The 5,199-nt window shown below is 39.9% G+C and overlaps 2 pseudogenes; both read right to left on the reverse strand.

Moving 5' to 3' along the window:
- Nucleotides 1-2,913: 2,913 nt before the first annotated feature.
- On the reverse strand, nucleotides 2,914-3,395 carry LOC149137292 (uncharacterized; annotated as a pseudogene).
- A 93-nt stretch (nucleotides 3,396-3,488) lies between these two features.
- On the reverse strand, nucleotides 3,489-4,318 carry LOC149137293 (uncharacterized; annotated as a pseudogene).
- Between the last annotated feature and the right edge of the window lie 881 nt (nucleotides 4,319-5,199).

Here is a 5,199-nt window from a genome sequence, read left to right on the forward strand (position 1 = left end):
TCTGAACTTGCTGGCCTTGTGCTAAAATTTAAGAACCATTTTTATTATCTGTTTAGAGAAAGTACATAGGTGCAGGAGTGGCTGTGTGGTAAGTAGCTTGCTTACCAACCACATGCTTCCGGGTTCAGTCCGACTGTGTGGCACCTTAGGCAAGTATCTTCTTCTATTATAGCCTCCGGCCGACCAAAGCCTTGTGAGTGGATCTGTTTGACGGAAACTGAAAGAAGCTCTATATATATATGCGTGTGTGTGTGTGTGTGTGTGTGTGTGTGTGTGTGTGTGCGTGCGTCTGTGTTTGTCCTCCCAAGAACACCTGACAACCGATGCTGGTGTGTTTACGCCCCGTAACTTAGCGGTTCGGCAAAAGAGACCGAGAGAATAAGTGCTAGGCTTACAAGGATAAGTCTTGGGGTCGATTTGTTCGACTAATGGCGGTGTCCCAGCATGGCCGCAGTCAAATAAACTGAAACAAGTAAAAGAATTCATTTTACAAAATATATTTCATTGGAGAGGGTTGCAATTTAGATGACTTGGAGCCTCAGTTGAGGAGAAAATGAAAATATTTTATTGAACCAATAAAATCTTAGTCCCCTGCTTCAGTCTATAAAATAAAAATGGAGACAGCGGATAATTGACGCTTTCAATGATATCTGTAATGGTTTATAGGTTCCACTTCCTGACACCCACAAACAGAAAGTTCATGGCGAAAGAAAATAGTTAACAGAAAAACTATATATATATTTTGTTGCGTTTTGGGTGAGTCATTACGGCAATAATGTTAACACACACACGGGTGCAGTTCTACTTCTCTAGTGTTAGTCAATCGGTTAAATATCTATTGGTGTAATGACTTTTCCAAGAAACAATAAAAATTATTTCGACACACGAATTCACATCAAGAATCTTGCAAAGCAAGTACAAACGAAGCATATTCTTTTATTCTTTTACTTGTTTCAGTCATTTGACTGCCTGCGGCCATGCTGGAGCATCGTCTTTAGTCAAGTAAATCAACCCCAGGATTTATTCTTTATAAGCTTAGTACTTATTCGATCGGTCTCTTTTGCTGGACCGTTAAGTTACGGGGACATAAACACGCGCGCACACACACACACACACACACACACACACACACACATATATATAAATGTTCTATATTTTATACAGCCTTGGTTCTTTATCTCATTACCAAATCCTTATATATATATATCTTACCGGTCGCACATATACAATGTACGTGTTTTGTTTATTCACCTTATTTACTGCGGGATCGCGCTAAGGAAACGCTCCCTGATAACACTGAGTATTATCAGGGAGTTTGTTCGTAATTTAATTTTCTTCTGCATGTGCATCGCCGTAACACACCACCAAAATAGTTCTCACACACTATTTCTATGTGTTCATAGATCGGGTGTATGTATGTACGTAATTAACCCGTGTAGTCCCTGGATGAACTATTGGTAGACATTGAGGTGTGTGTCTATCAGTTTTGTCATCTGCAAATAGAGGTGCAATATATATATATATATATATATATATATATATATATATATATGACAGTCTGTTAAAGTCTGTCATACCGGCCATGACGAAGGGAAATAGCCCTGAAACTCGAGTCGCCTTTATATATATATATTTATATTTATATATTTATATATTTGATCCTTTATATTGAACACTCAATATTTCATCTACATTCAATACTTTCTTTCATGGTGCCATCCATTTTTATTTTATTTTATTTTATATTGTATATTGTATATCATATTATATATTGTATATTCCATATTCTATACCCCACATTAGTTCTGCAGGAATATAAATAAAACATAAAAAACAGACAGTGTTGGAACTCTTTTAAGCAAAATAATATATATATATATATATATACAAGTGTGTGTATGGTTGTTTGCTTGTCCCCCCATCACTGCTTGACAACCAGTGTTGGTGTGTTTACGTCCCTGTAACGTAGTAGTTCGGCAAAATAGACCGATAGAATAACTACAAGGCTTAAGAACAAAGTCTTGGGATCGATGTGTTCGACTAAAACCCTTGAAGATGCTGCTTCCGCATGGTCGCTGTCAAAATGACTGAAACACGAAAAAGAATAAAATAATAAGATAAAACGTAATAACAATAATACAGAATAACAAAAGTGGAGAGGAGATCTACAAAGGGTAATTCAAGGTCCTGGAACTGAAATGTCTCCCTTCCTGTTGTTGCCACCAGCTTACAGTCATGCAGTCAGGGTAGGCCTATTTAACAGCACAACTTCACCATCCTTAATCACCAGTCATAAAATTTACTGCAAAGCAACACTTCCTTTATTTTCTCTTCGTGTGGTATTTGAAAAATGGAAGTTTAGTCTGAGAGGAAAAGATCTACCCCCAACGCAACATCCTTTGCTCTAGCCTGAAGAAAGAGGAAGACTACTTACATCTCATTGTCAAAAATATGACGGTGGGTCGATTTTCTCAATAGAGTAATAATTGTTTGTGATAGTGTTTATTTCTTTAATAAAAGACAAACCGGAAGAACGTAATAAATATCGGACGAAGTTTATTATTTGATTACCCCCAGAAAGTTTATCTTTTGATTAAAAAAATAAAAGTGAAAAAAAATATTGATTTTTTGCAATTAAAATTTTCATTTGAGAAGTGGTAACTCTTTTGACCTCTGCACATCGCCTCAGACTGATTGGCGAGATTAGTGAAGTTTTTCGGAACCAAATTAGTTTTTAATGATCTAGTTAGGAGAAGAAGTAGTTCAGTAAATGTACACCAGGACCCACCACTAATTGCAACAGAAACGAACCCAGCGTTATTTGTCTTGGATAAAGGTTTCTTATAGCATACTAAAAGTCCCAAAGAATCGTTGGATTGGAACATGGTGAAATAACAGAATGAAAAAGCATCACTATTTTGCTTTCCTTTTGAAACTGTACTTGACCAAATATTGTCCAACCATTTCATTAAGAATGTCATATCCGATCCTTTTTGCATCATCCACATTAATCTCGGAACCAGTCGAGATTCCGCTGACTATGTTGCAACGGGATGAGCCTCCTCCGAATGGAGACCTCCAGTCAATGAAGGACAACGATTTGCTACACTTACTACTGTTCCTTATTTGCCGAGCTTGTGATATGTCTTTATGTGGTTCACTCGTCTTGTAAGTGATGAATGTCAGCTGTTCCATTGCCCAGACTGGTCTTTGGGTTTCTATCATTCCCCTCCCTCTGTGAAACTCCCACTCGTCACTATACTTCTCATTAGTACCTGTTCGATCACCAGGTTTGGAGAGAACCCTGCCCAGAAGCGGTCACCCCTCCTGACTACATGTAGTCCCTGGATGAACTGTTGGTAGACATTGAGGTGTGTGTCTACCAGTTTTGGCATCTGCAGTTAGAGGTGTAGCAATTTCGTGTACAAGTTATGGTGGAAGCATCTAAGTACGGAAGCATGGCTTGCAACGTCTCCAGACGGAGGCGATCAATCTCCGATTCGTTCTGATCGCATGAATGACCTCATAATGTCTATCATCTCTGTGTATTGCAGCCACAGATGTGCAGTACAGTACTTCGATTCCAATATATCCTTGTGTGTCTCAAGTTTCTGTTGTAGATCCTGCAGGTACAATGATGATTCTACATCATTGAGCGTGATTTCACCAGAGAGGAGATCATCATAAAGGTTCCCTATTGTCTCCAATTCCAGTGGTACACTGTCATTAGATAAAGACAACTTGATTCCCAACAGGCAGCTCAAGAGAAGTGTGTGAAGTACGGAATCTACAAGGAGATGACCACGAATGGCACGAGCAACTGCGTTTCCAGTGAATATATGGGTAACAGTGTTCCCAGCGAAGATCATTTCCAAGAATTCTTGAGAGCCTGTTTCTCTCATCAAGTGCTCAATGCTACCCAGAAAGCTCATTGGTATGTGAAATCCCCTAAGTCTTAAAACCATCGGATGTAGATGACTTTCTTCTCCAGCACTTTCCGCAATTATAGTTGTCTTGAACCACAAAGGTCGGTCAAAAGGAAGCACTGGTGTTGCTCCATAGAGCTTGCCATATTCTGCAACGAAGTGTAAGGTTGAATTGACACATGTCATGTCCCTCGGGTTCATATCAACCATGGGAAGGAACATGGTGGATGACTGTCCTGGGTGGTCTCTGTTTACCATTTGCATATATCCCGATCATGTTGATCTTGGTAACCGGACTGACTGGAACGTTTTCATCAGGAGATCTACCTTGGGTCTTTCCCTGTGTTTGGGTTCCTCTGGTAGAGCTTCATACTTGATATTAGCAAGTTCATCACCAAGCGATATGAATTTCTTAATGCAGATGTGTCCTGCTGCAGGACACATTCTGCTGTCACAGACACACGTTTTACCACTGAGGTGCCATCACATTTGGGCGTTACAACTGCTATAATACTCATTCCGTGGAATGACTCAGAGCCGTCAAGAGTCCTCGTGTCATGATCCACGTTGTCGGCCACTTAATGAACAAACTCTGGAATGTCCAATCCCTGGTTGACAGCTGCACCCCGTTCATATTTTTGCACCTCTGAATATGAACTACAGAATCCATGGGCATTCAGTGTGTCAATCAGAAATCTTGAGGCAAAATGCGAATGCATTTGCACACCTAGACCTAATTGCAATGGTGCAGTCAGAACTCTGGGGCGAGCAGCCTGCATTATTACATACCCCAATGAGCACACCAGCTGTTTTTTTCTTTTCTAACAAATACGGTGTTCAGTAGTAAGCGTAGTAACTCGGGAATATAGTTAGTAGCTTCTGAGATATCACTCATAGAAAGACTAGTTGGATAAGTGTCCTTCTGTTGTACAACTGACTTAGCATCACTTCTAATGAGGTTGGCCGCAGTTTCTATCAGTCTCAACCTCTCCGCTTACACCCTACCCCTGGTAAGGGTATAGGGCAGCCCCAAACTTGGCAGACATTTCCATGTGAAAGATAATGCCTGAAAAACAGGTTAGAACACGAAAAATATCTTGATACCTTCGTGCCTGTCTGTACCCTGGTCGTCTAATCCTGAAATCCAAAAGTTCACCCCTGAAAAAAATATTGTTCCACTCAAAAGATTTTGTGGGACTTTTAGTATATCATGAAGGATACCCTACTGAACAAATCCCAGCAGGTTTCGTTTCTGCTGCAATTAGTGGTGGGT

Source organism: Octopus bimaculoides, chromosome 2, assembly GCF_046866305.1.
Source record: "Octopus bimaculoides isolate indiv1 chromosome 2, ASM4686630v1, whole genome shotgun sequence".
Classification (NCBI taxonomy): domain Eukaryota; kingdom Metazoa; phylum Mollusca; class Cephalopoda; order Octopoda; family Octopodidae; genus Octopus; species Octopus bimaculoides.